The 13,969-nt window shown below is 38.7% G+C and overlaps 1 protein-coding gene across 4 annotated transcripts in view; it reads right to left on the reverse strand.

The window, feature by feature from the left end:
- Positions 1 to 13,969, reverse strand: part of TP63 (tumor protein p63) — a 234,316-nt gene that overhangs the window by 99,629 nt on the left and 120,718 nt on the right. The gene's annotated exons all lie outside the window — the stretch shown is intronic.

The following is a 13,969-nucleotide window of genomic DNA, read 5'->3' on the forward strand; positions in this document are numbered from 1 at the left end:
AAACAATATAATTGTGTGTGTAGATCTGAATATTTCTTTTCTCTCCTTTATTATATCTGTTTTTTATTAATGTTCAAAGATAATCTTTTACTGTAAACAGGTAATAAAAACATGATCATTTCACATGATGCTTCTATTTAAATGACTACTAGAAAGAAGAAGTCTTAAAGGGTGAGAGAGCAATTAACTTTGGCCCTAAAAATATATTTACATAAACATTCAGGTTGAATTTGGCATTGGTTACCCTATTTCGTGAAGACGAAATGCACCCTGGTGGTTATTGTGTGATTCACTAAAATACTCTCATCACTGCTAAGTATTCTATGTAAGTAATTCAGTCAGATTTATATCTGAACACCATCCCTCCACCCTACTCAGGAAGCTATTTCCTTCTGTCCTGGTTGAAAGGTATAAATGGCCAAGATAGTTATAGTGAAAATTGAGACTACTTCTAAAATTTAGAAGACAATATGTTTAGAATCCAGAGTGGAGTGGTATATAAGTTTTAGAAATAAAGTTTGGAGATATGTTCATGAACTTGGATTTGCCTGTATACTTCTACTTTCACATCCATAAAACACATGCAGATAAAGGATGCTATGGTCATTGGGGTGATGTATCTTTCAAAGCCCCTGAATTACTTGTAGGAATGCTTATTTTCTTTACAAAGAGTCTTCAATAACAGTATTTGATCTGATGTGTCCAAGGATGTGACCATACTCGGTAACACTACACATGTATATCAGTTATAATGTTCATTTCTTCACTGAAATATTGGAAAGAATGACCTCTCTTATTACCTGTAATTAAGCAAATGGGCACTGGTTAGGTAGCAAAGAAAATTTACTCACAAACTGCAATATAATTATTTGTACCATGTATTTAAATTTTACACCACAGGCAGGTTAAGAGTCGATAGTAGAGGGCAGATGGCTTCTTCCCTAAAAGGTGTGCTCACTTCCAGTGGTTTAAAACTGCGGATCACCCCGGCGATGGATCGTCTAGAGTGCTTTTTATAAACCGATTTCATGACCTGGCTCCAGATCTGCTGAATCAGACTCTCTGGGCTGTGTCCCCAGCATTTGTATTTTTATAGCCTGCTAGGCAGTTTCTGATGCATCAGATTTGGGAGGCAATGCTCTAGAACAGATCTCCTTAGTACAACTGTCCAGAAAGTCATTTCTGGATATTCTTTTTCACCCTACTGGAGTTATGTGAACCATTTGAACCTCTAAATCGAGGGCTCACATTAATAAGGAAGTGGTAACGTGATTGTCTCAAAATGCAAATAAACTTTATCTTTCACAAAGTCAAAAGATTTCTAGCAGGATTTCATGGCCTAAAAGGCCAAATTCTATCAATGTACCACCTCAGCCTCCTGCACGATCAAGTTGACTATGGTCTCTATCTAACATATCTACCACGATTCTGGATCAAATCTGAGACAATATCTTCACCACAGCCACTTGAGAACGTTGGAGAGTTTAAGGGAAAGGGTAGTAGACTGGGAGTTAGGAGATACAGGTTCTATTCCCAGCTACGCCATTAGCTAGCTCTGTGCCTTGGGGCAAGTTACTTGATCACTCTGGATTCAGATTCATCATCTGTGAAATGTGGACTATAACTCAGTGATTTCTAAAGACCTTTACAAAGGTAAGAGTCTGGGTCTGTGTCCACAGATCAGGGAAAGGATTGAGAAGACAGCTAATATTGGGCTTATTTTAGTTGGATATTTGTACCTCGCTTTGCTCATCTCTGAATCATACAACTGAGGCAGTGGAATCGCACAAGTACTAAGACACATAAATGACAAGACAAAAGGTGCAACATGCTGAAAAAAATCTGTGGTAAAAATCAGCCAATAATCTATTTAAATTTGGACTTAACATACACATTTCCTTAAAAGAGCTAATTAAAGTACATCCGATAGTGTTCGATTTCAGAATGAGTGTGGTACCTGATCTAAATATCACACATCTATTTAAGAAGAAGGTTACAAAGGGGCAAGAGTTATCTGCACTCACCAGGCAGCCACGCTTATGCATGGATCTCAAAGGTTTGGCATTGTGCGTTGATTTTCCTAACGACCTAGTGATGTAACCGAGTTATTATCATCCCGATTTTGCAGATAAATAAACAAGCTCAAAGATCCTAAGTGGATTTGCCCAGTCCTCAGGAATCAGAACAACCCAATAATCACTCAGCCATTTCCCTCAGACTTCTTAAAGCTTTATGGCCTCAGAATTAGGGGTCAGCACTGCCCCCTGGGATGGAAATGCCAGAGCTATAAACCCATAGCTTTGAGAATAGCGGAACTCTAAGACATGAGGTCGACACATACTCTCTCTAGCAATGACACTGTTACCATTTTGTACAATATCCTTCTTACTAGTTATTTGTGTAAGAGCTCTTAGTATATCAACGATATGAACTCCTTATCATAAATGCTGCAAATATTTTTCTGTGTGTGTGCGCGTATGTGTGTGTTTGGACTCTCAAACTTGCACATAGTTTTGTGGTTTGCTTTTTGGTGTAGAGAAATTTAATTTTTTCTGTAGTCAAACTTATCATTTTTTTTTCCCTTATGACATGGGGTTTTTTTTCAGACATGGTTTCAAAGGCCCCCCTTCAACTCTATTATCATCTCATATTATTACGGTTTTATTTGTTAACATGCAAATCAATTAACTCTCCTGAACTTATATTGGTGTAAGAAACAAATGAGGATCCACTTTTCTCGTTCCCCCAAAATAGTTATCGTAAAAAAAAACAACTTATCATTTATTAAATAGTTTATATTTGTTTCCTCTGATTTGAAATGACACCTCCTTTATATACCAAAATCCAATGGAGCCCTGGTGGGGCAGTGGTTAAGAGCTACGGCTCCCAAACCAAAAGGTTGGCAGTTCGAATCCACCAATCACTCTTTGGAAACCCTATGGGGAAGTGCTACTCTGTCTTATAGTGTCAGTAAGAGTCTGAATGGTCTGAATGGAAATGGTTTTTCTTTTTCTTTTTTTCATGTGAGAAAGTTAAGCAAGTATATGAATCCTTGGCGCACAGAGAATATTTGTTTGAAGTTTGTAATCCACCCTATGTGATACTGAACAGAGGTCCCTGAGTGGTGCACGCAGTTAATGCACTTGGTGGCTAACTGAAAGGTTGGAGGTTCGAGTCCCATCAGAGATGCCTCAGAAGAAAGGCCTGGCCATCTACTTCCAAAAAATCAGCCACTGAAAACCATGTGGAGCACAATTCTACTCTAACACACTTGGGGTCACCATGCATTGGAATCAACTTCACAGTAACTGGTTTTTGGGGGTTTGGGAAGGGACCGACCTGGTACCTAGAAAATTCTAGAAGGTAAGAAATGGAAACAATCTTATACTCCAAGATCTATGTTTGTATCCCACAAGCAAGGGTAGGGAAATCCTTAGGTTTCATGAAATCACAGAACAGAGATGAGTGTCTGAGTGGCTTCCCTCATAAAGCCCATAGTTCTATTGAACTGAGAGAGAAGAGAGTTTAGAAGCAGCCAAGGGCTTAGGTAAATTTGGCTAGGATTAGGGAGGCATTTATTAAAGGAAACAAAAATTGCTGATTTGCTTTTATAGTAACAGTTGAGACTCTAAGAAAGAACGTGCCCTGATTCTAAACATATAAATCCTTCTGTGCTTTAACCCAAAATCTACCTGAGTGAGGTAGAAAAACGGAATATCCAGCAATATTCCCCTTCCTTATAAAGCCCCTACACCACCACTGCATCTTTCCAAAGAACAACTCCGATCACGTCACATCTCACGGTGCCCCAGTGTTACTGGAATAAAACCAACTATTTAGACAGGAATTCAAGGACCTTCAAAAACTAGCCCCAAATATCTTTTAAGCCTCATCTTCCCTATATTCCACTCTGCTTGCTACAGGCTGGCTACCACTGACCATTTCTGTTTCTCTGCTCAATCTGGTCCCTCAGGATTGATGGAATGCCTTCATTCCCTTTTCCTGAACGATTCTAAACATTTCCAAGAATCCTTTAAATGCCATTTTCACGAGTACTTCTCCAATCCCTTATCTGAAATTAAGTCTTCTCTTATTTATATGAATCTACAAAAAACAGTAACAGAATGCTGTCTTACAAGGTAAAAGGTTGTCTCCTTGTCTTCTCCTCCACTAGGCTACCAACTTTTTGAGGTCAGAATACTCACCTGTTCATCAGAATGTTCAGTGTCTTAAGCACAACACAGATAAGATCGACTGAAGAGTTTAACTCCGTAAGAAAGAACTAGGGAGTTGAACACTAGAGTTTTTTCCCTCCAAGTATTTATTTTGAGAAAGCTCTGATGGCGCAATGGTCAAGAGCTCAGCTGCTAACCAAAACGTCAGCAGTTCGAATCCACCAGCCACTTCTTGGAAAGCCTATGGGGCAGTTCTACTCTGTCCTATAGGGTTGCTATGAGTCCAAATTGACTAGGTGGCAATGCGTTTTGTTTTTTTGATTTATGATGAGACAGACATTTATTTTACAGAGATGCATTTCCTGTAGGATCAATGAACAATATCTAATTAAAATAGAAGAGAGAGAAAAATGATGCTTTCACCAAGCTCAGTACCTGAAACCCTCAATAATTATTTGTCAAAAGGGAAACTTGTCAGAAACTTGATAAACCTGCAAGGGTCAAAAAAAGTCAGGCTTTTGTAGAGCATATGTGAAAAGCTAGGGAATGTGGGGACTTTTCAAGTTGCTACTGAACAAAATCAATTAGATCTTTTTAATGCTAGCTACCCTTAAGTTAAGGAGCCCTGGCGATGCAATGGGTAAGCGCTTGGCTGCTAACCAAAAGGTTGGTGGTTTTAACCCAACAGCAGCTCAGCAAGAGAAAAGACCTGGTGATCTGCTCCCATAAAGATAACAGCCTACGATAACTGCCTATGGGGCAGTTCTACTCTGTCTTACAGGGTCACTATGAGTTGGAATTGACTCAATGGCACACAACAACCATAAGTTACTGAATACTCTGAGTAACTTTCAAAACTCTTATCAGTCCTAAGAGATTTCCTTCTCCTACCTGCCTCAGATAGATGAGAATTAACACCTGTAGAAGTATTAAAGACCACTAAGTTAACTCACCAAATCAATATTCTTTTTAGCCTAAGGCTAAATCGCAAGGCAAGATATGAGATCACACTCGTTCTGAGGCCATCATCTAGGTTCTGAAAAATGGGTAAGTCTGATGGGTATAGAAGGGGAGATGGGTTCTCCTCTGTATCTTACAATTCTACTCAAGCCATTATTTCTTATTTGTGGAAAAACACTCAAGTAAAAGGCAAAATGATGGACAGGGTTCAGATTCTCTCTCTCTCCAAATCTATGGATCACGCACTGTTCAAATCACTTTACAAATATCAAACTCATTCAGTCGTTAAGAGCTCAGCTGCTAACCAAAAGGTTGGCAGTTCAAATCACCAGGCTTTCCTTGGAAACTCTATGGGGGAGCTCTACTCTGTCCTAAAGGGTCACTATGAGTCGGAATCAACTCGACAGCAACAGACTAAGAAACTTATGATGTAGGTAGCATCATTGTCCCCATTTTCAGACGAGGACACTGAGATTCAGACACGGATAATAAGTGGTGGAATCAAGTTTAGAACCTCTCTGTACATTTCGGCCCTAGAATCAACACATCCAAACATGGCGTTATAGGGTTGGGCTGAGTCTTGGGTCTTCATCTGTCTCTTTTTTCTTGTATTTACCCTTCCTTCAATTTCATGTCCACGGCAGCCCTGCAACACATTTACCAGACACCCCACTCTGTGATTATAATAATAACAGTACTTTGACTACTTCCTCGGATTTAGACAGTGCTTTCCTTCTGAAGGGCTCCAAAACAGTGCAAGAAAGTAGAGTTTCAAATTTACAGAGGTAAGATAACCTCTCCTCCGACTGTCTTTTTGTGTTTAAACAATTTTAAATTATAAAAATAATATGAACTTTAGGGGAAAGACTAAAAAATAAAAATAATATTAAGAAAGCCATCCATAAGCACACCACCCAGGGAGAACATTTTCCATGGGCTTCCCCCTGTGTTAATGTATGATTGGTGTAAACAAAATTAGGATCATATTCAATACAATATTTTTTGTTATAGCTTTATGAGTATTTTCCTACATTGAGTATTCCACCAACTAAAAATATTGAGTCAAAGGGTATGGACTTCAGACACTTGATAGCTACAGTGTCAAATTATTTTCCAAAAAGACTGCACCAAATTACATTCATATGAGGACACTTACCATAGCATTGAGGGCTATATTTTCCAACTTACAAAAACGTGCATTTTATTATCGCTAGTGAGATGAAATATGTTTCAATATGTCTATTCATGTTTTCTATTTCTTCTTTAAATGGCTTATTAATGCCATTTGTCCCCTCCCATTCCCCCTTTCCACCTCAATGGAGTGTCCTGCTTTCTTTCTTGATAAACATATTCACCCTTTGACATATTTGTCAAATATTTTCCCCGTTTCTTTGCTTTTCAGTATTATGTATATTGAAATAGGATTCCCCTGGGGTGGTATAAACAGTTAAGTGCTCGGCTCCTAATCTAAAGCTTGGCAGTTGGAATCCACCTAGCTGCACCTTAGAAGAAAGGCCTGGCTATTTACTTCTGAAAAATCACAGCCATGGAAAATTCTATGGAGCACAGTTCTGCTCTAACACACATGGGGTTGTCTTGAGTCAGAATCAACTCAACGGCAACTGGTTTTATTTTTGGTTATATTGAAATAAGAATGCTGATTTTTCTTTTATTACCAAAAAATGACTTCTTTAGAATTTCTTTCATATCTTCTTTATTTGTTTAGACTACAAATATGTTGTTGAAAATATAGAAAATACAGCTTTATGGAATAAAATGTAGTCATTTATCCCAGAACCTACAGGTGACCACAATTAACATTTTGGTATATTCCCTCTCAGAGACACATATTACAAACAAGTATGTGTATGTATTTACAAAACTGTGCATATGATATCATAGATTAAATATATATTTGCTAAATATGTATATATGTGTGCACATATACATGCATATGCCTACTTTTTAAAATTAACCCAATATGAGTGCATTCTTAAGTTGTTAAATGCACTTTTTAAAACACCATGACTTTAAATTGCAACATAGATTTATTGAATTAATTTAGCCATTTCCTATTCATTGACCATTCAATTTGATTCCTTTTTTTTTTTAACATTGGTACCTTACAGCAAAAAGTACTACAGTAGTAATTGAAATACACTCTCAGAAGTTGAACTATCTGATTAAAAGATAAAAAATACTTTAAAGGCAGGTAAACTGGTTGATTTCCAGATATTCTATATCTTTAGACCAATAATGTACACCAAAGCTCATCTTATCACAACTTCATTGGCAGATACTATTAATTTTTTTTAAAAAATTAGAGTATAAAAGTCACTATCAAAATTAACTTCCTCCACTCTTATACATTAATTTATTAAAGTGAGCACACTCGTTTCTACCTCCATTAATTGATATGTTATAAAAAGAGCAGATCTTTGAATTAAACCAAACTCAGCTTGAACATTGGTGTATTTACCTAGCTTCTCTGAACCTTAGTTTCTTCATCTGTAAGATCAAACTATCACTCCACCTTCTAACTAACCCTATCGTAATTCGTTTATGATAGGTTCTGCATAAATTTCCATTCCCTTTTATTTTTCAGATCTGCAGTTCTGAACAAGGTTGCTTAACATCTTCTGTAAATTCTTATTTTTTCCAACACTGGACAATCTAGTATTTCACTACATAGCTTGATTAAAACTGTATTTCAGTCCTTAGCCTTTCTACTCACTGCCACGTCTTCCATATGAGTGCTGTCACAGTAAGTGGCCGTGGATGATGCAGTCAGTTGCCAGAATGGAGAAGTGAAGAGAGAGCTAGAACCAGCAGAAGAAAACTGGGGTCCAGGTCTTCCCTACGTGGCTTTGGGTTAGTCCCTTTTGTTGAATGGATAGTTAATAAACTAATATTCACTCAAACTAATCACACAGCTCAGCACCTTTTTTCTGGTTACATACTGGAATATATCCCAGTATGATTCTAGATTTTAATAATCTACTTACCCTAAAACCAAAGGAAAGGCAACGTATCTTGCCGTTAAGGATCTTACATAAAAAGGCATTGTCCTAAGAGTTAGGAAATTTGTGTTAAGTTCTGGCTCTTTCAGTAAATTGATTATATTACCTGGAGCAGGGCCCTTTCTTGTCATGTCTCCATTTTCCAATAGTTAAGTGACATGAAGTTGGTCTTTATATTGTTATATACCTGGTATTATGTTACGGTGATTCCAGCCTTCTTGGAGTGCGTGTTTGTCCATTTTTGTCTATAAATTCATATTTCTCTATAAATTCAGATCTATGAATTCTATGATCTGAATTTCAGCTATTAAATACAGATAACCTCCGTATCAACTTTATATCCAACATCTTTCTTTCATAGAGAGCTTGTGAGGCAATTGATTTTATAGACCAGTTGATTTCTATCAAGTTTCTACCGAGCTTTCAGCACTGGAGATTTTAGGTTTCACTTGAAATGTTCCAACTTTTCTCTCCTGCACAGGAATAATAGGTTTGGCAAGGGATGTCTCATTCTTCCTGGAGGCTGTATTTTGAGGCAATTCAGCTTTTTTTCTTACATAAATCCTCTCCACCCTTTCCAGAGCAAAAAAAAAAAAAAAATCCCTGGGGAAAATAAAAGAAGGTGTATCCACTCCTAGAGTACTGGATGAACTCCAGGGAACAATCATATTTTGCCTCTCTTTAATTCAGACTCTAAGAGAGATCCAACGTCCCTTCTCTGATTTCAACTACCGCTGGTCTGCACTCACTTTTAATTATAGGATGCATGTCCCACCGGTAGCTGCAGTTCAGCTCCAGGAAACAGGATGGAGAAGTCATAAGTCTGTGACTTTGGGGAAACTTTAAGAATCCCTTCTGTGAATCCCTCACCTAGGATTCACCTTACATCTGGGATCATGGGACTGAAGTAAGCTTTTCCAAGAGCCCTGTTCCCCGTCATACTCTTTCCTACCTTGCTCTGGCTTGCCCTTCCCCTTGATCCTAAGTATAAAAAATTAGTGTACATAAATATGGTTTATAAGTTAAAAAAATAAAAAGTTCCCCTATACTCACTCTCTGACCCGCTATGACCGTGTAGTAGTTACCTAGCCTCTCTGTTTTTCGATTCCCCACAACAAGGAAGGGTTGCCCAAGCCCTGTGGGATTTCTAAAGTCCTTCCTGGGGCTGACATTCTCAAACTCTCTGTACCCTTCTAGGGGAGATTACTCCCTTACTATGTAAACGCTTTGATAATAACTGTTCTGGCAGAAAACATCCCTTTACCACAAAATGCCACAGGAAACAAGAAAAGCTGTATTTAAAGACAGAAAAGAGTCAAAACGATCAGGAAAAAGAAAGCTCAAAGCCCTAGCTTGACGCAGGATAACTGACATGCCTACCATTGGCAGTTCAGATGTGACAAACCCTGGTGCTTTTCAGAAGTGGGGAAGCAGCATCCACTGGCTGCTCTCCCAAGCATAAATATCACCACACCCAAAACCCATTTGCCGTTGAGTTGATTCCAACTCATAGCAACCCTCTGTAAGACAGAGTAGAACTGCCCCATAGGGTTTCCAAGGAGCGGCTGGTTGATTCAAACTGCTGACCTTTTGATTTGCAGCCTTAGCTCTTAACCAGTGCACCACCAGGCTGGTGTAATCCCCTCTGTGGCAACAGGCCATGGGGTAAAGCATGTCTTTGGAAACCACTTCTATTCACTCTTAAGTGTAGGGGTCTGGGTGGTCTATGGTCCAAAACATTATAAAGAAATAAAAATTAGTGACTTCCTGGTGTCATTTATGTCCCAGCTATCATGAGTACAGAAGAGAGATGAGTTTAAATGTCATTAGAAAGCAAGACCTAGTGAGTAAGGCTTGCATGTGAATCTCAAGATTGTTTTCCAAAGGAGAAAACCAAATCCAACTTCAAATCCAACTTGAAAATGTTGTGGCAAGAACCCCATGATCCCTTCTAACTTTAAAAATATTCTCTATTTCTGTTTAAAAAACAAACAAAGAAAAAGTTATTGGTGTGCCTATTCTGACTCACGGTGACCCCACGTTTGTCAGAGGAGAACCATGCCCCGTAGGGTTATCAATGGTTGATTTTTCAGAAGCACATGGCAGACCTTTCTTCCGAGGAGCCTCTGGGTAGACTCAAGCCACCAACAACCTTTCAACTTCTCAGTTAGTAGCTGCGCGTGTAAACCATTTGCACCACCCAGAGGTCACCAGGGGTCAAAACTGACTCCACAGCAACTGGTTTTTATATTTCTGTTTAGAATGGTCTTATTGAGTATTTCTATGGGAAAAATCTTATTAAAAGGCAAAGAAGAATGAAATAGTTTGGGGTTATCTAATCAGTGCATTATCATGCGTCTCATGTTTTACAGCTTATAGAAAGTCAATATCTCACCATTTTTCGGCTTTGTACATCCTGATTCTTCTGTTCCCTCCAGTAGTCAAACTCAACTGCGTTCTTCAACACCCATCTAACGTGTTACCTAGGTTTTATCGAGCACTAGTTGAGTGTCTGCTATGTATCCAGCGTCATGCTCAGATCTGTGGAAGACTTCAGTCTCCTGTAGGCAGCCTCTCTCCCCTCTGCGTTCTCAACAACCCAGAGGACGCCTGTACTGTTGGAGATCTCATCTCATCACTTTTTGATTCTGTTTTCATGACTCCTACACTAACATATGAACCCAAGGGCAAGGCTGATGACCAACTCAGTCCTAATTTCCCTCCGTCTTCTACAGTATGCATAGTAGGCACTCAAATTCTGTTTCCCAGAAGACTGTCCTGATTTGATCCATCCGGTAAGTCTGTGAAGCAGTCATCGCCTTATCCTAGGTTCTCAGACGGGGAAACCAGGTACTAGAGGGTTAAATGTTATGTTCAAGTTCACACATCAAGTATACTAACGACTGGAACTTGGAACCAGGTCTGCTGGCTCCAAACTGCATGCTCTCCAGTGCCACACACATTGCCTTGTCACAGAAGAGATTACTCTCTCACATGCAGGCCCCAACAATGAGGAGAAATTCAGTTGCTGAGCAAATTGACTTCTTCATCTCATACCTGGCAAGGGGAAATGAGAGGTGCTGTCCTACAGATGACTCGCAGAGATATTCTTTCCCCTTTAGCAGCTTTTTCCCCTAAGTGTTGGTCTCCTAAGCTTCCTACTGTCACAGACACAATGAAGTGACTTAACTCCAGCTCCCCAAGCCTGATTCACAGCTCGATTAAAAAGTGACGCAACCAAGTAGGTGTGCCTCTGTGACCAGGTGGTTAAGCCAGATCTTCTGGCCTTTGGAAGCTGCTGGTTTGATTTTGTAAGAAAACATTATCTGCGTCGATCTTTAACTGGACAAGTGTGCAACAGTTGTCAAAAAAAGAAAAAAAAAGTAACCGAGAAGTGCGCTGCATTTGAAAAATGCAGCTACTTTCCAGCAAACACTAAAGTTTACTTTTGGGTTGATGCATCCGTTGCTTAAAAGTAGGGGAAACTAAATACTGTAGTTTCTTAGTAACAATGAAGAAACCATTTCTACCAAATGGGAAACCAGTTGTGTTCAGTTGTGTTGTGTTCAAATCACAGGAATAAACGTGGCAAAGTCAGGCCTCATTATGAATAATCTGAAGACACACACACACACAAACTCCAGTGAAATCAAATATAAAACCGAGAAATTATTTTTTAACTCAGTTGCTAAGTGAATGAATGAAGTGTTCATACTATACCCATTTTGATCAATTACTTATGCTCTCTTCTCTAATTAGTTTTTTTTTTTTTTTAATTTACTCGATCTTATAATTCAGACAGATTCCCTGTAGATACCCTGTGGGGGTAAGGGATTTAAACTACAAGGTCAAATAGCTAAGTTGATGAGCTTAAATGTGGTGTGCGTCGCATGTATGAGTAAGATTATTACCACATCAGGACACTGATATTTGAGCATCTCTTTAAAAGACACATTCACTTTCTTTTCTCCCAACTCCTTCCTCCAATGGTTCACATTCTTACAATTTTTATTTAGCAACTATAATAAATTATTAGTCATGGTCAATAGCAAGAAGACTGTTTAGATAAACTAAGACTCATGCATAATGCTCGAACATCACAACCTCCACTTTTTCTCTCTATTGTTACTCTAGAGAGAAATGAGTCAAAAATGCTTGTTGGTTTGTCTAATTAGGAGTATTGTCAAATTTGAGTTTTGCCTCCTCTCCCTTCCTAAATGAAGAGCCCAGAGAGAAAAATGAAAGTCAAGGCTTAAGTAAATAGTAGCTGGTTTAAAAATTAGTTGATTCGATTTTATTCTAAAATCAAATCATAGATCTATTGGAGTAGGTTAATGCTAGAAGGGGGATTAGAAATCTTTTAGACATGCTTATATTTATCCTCGTACATACACTTGCACCCATACACATTTCATTTCAAACATTAACCATGTCCTTTATTGTACATGGTCCTGCAACAGACCTACAGAGGTACAAAAACTAGTACCTATCCTCACAGTTCCTAATGTGGTGAAGGAGAGGTACCTAATAAAACTGATAGGTTTAGAAAGTCAGAATGAAATACACGTGAAATAGTAACTAAAAAAAATGCTAAGTAAGTGTTGCATTACAAGTGACAGTTCTGTGGGAACATAGAAGAAAGAGCGATTAATTCCCTGTGAGGAGATAAGGAGTTGGGTCTTAAGCTCGAGAAAGACTTTGAAAAAAAACGAAAGAGGAAAAAGACAACGGCATAATCCAAAGGACAGAGACATGAAATTATGGACTCAGAACAACAAGATGGAGTTAGGTGAGCCTGGAGGGAACGTGAGACATGGGAGATGGAGAAGGAAAGATACGTTGGGTTCAGACTCTTCACTCAGTACTTTAATCATTACTCTTCAATAGGCTATGATGGCTCAGCAGTCAGCAATCAATTAATTTAGTCGCCAGGACAGGTTACTAATAAACACATGCGACATGGAGTAAGAAAGATATGTTGGAGTATGATGGTGGTGGTCTTAAATTCTCTGTATCATTCCCATACTTAAGGTAACTTTAAGCTTCCAGAAAGTTTTATGATTTAACTATGGACTTTCCTGAAGATAAAGGTGTGGGCTAGATCATCTCTTATTTCCTATGACTTTATTTGTGAATTCTTTGGATGAAAAATGAAAAATGTTCATGTGAATTGAAAGGATATTAAAAAGACCCTAGACTTTTAGAGACTGCTTTCTGCCATTGCCATCACCAAAGATCAACGTCAGCTCCTCTTCTTCCTTTCATCCTCCCCAGGAAAGCATGCCAAGTCCACCCAACTGTCACAACAGCCTTTGCCCTCTGACCCTCAGCAAACAACTGCACAGGATGCCTTTTTAAACTGCTGGATGCAACATCCTTGTTTCTTTAAAGACTGACCTGCAGGGTTAATTAGAGAGTTAAACACTCTGCCCATCTGGGGCTAACATTTACACTTAGACCCGTGAAGCAAAGCGAGTCTTCCTAGCAGATCCTCTGTGTTGGTGGACTCTAACCCAGCAGAAGCTACCTATGTTTTCAGGATAATTTTAGAAATTCACACACAAGGACCTAGTTCTTCCTCATTACTCTTTAATAGGACTATAACTCTTAGCAGTTAGCAGTCAATTAAACGTTTGCTCATAATCTTTTTTCCATTATTTCTTAGGACTATAAATGGATAGGAGCCCTGGTGGCACAGAGGTTAAATGCTGGGCTGCTAACTGAAAAGTCAGTGGTTCAAACCCACCAGCTGCTCCGCAGGAGAAAGATGTGACAGTCTGCTTCTGTAAAGATTTACAGCCTTGGAAACTCTAT

Source organism: Trichechus manatus, unplaced genomic scaffold (genome assembly GCF_000243295.1).
Source record: "Trichechus manatus latirostris isolate Lorelei unplaced genomic scaffold, TriManLat1.0 scaffold00092, whole genome shotgun sequence".
Classification (NCBI taxonomy): domain Eukaryota; kingdom Metazoa; phylum Chordata; class Mammalia; order Sirenia; family Trichechidae; genus Trichechus; species Trichechus manatus.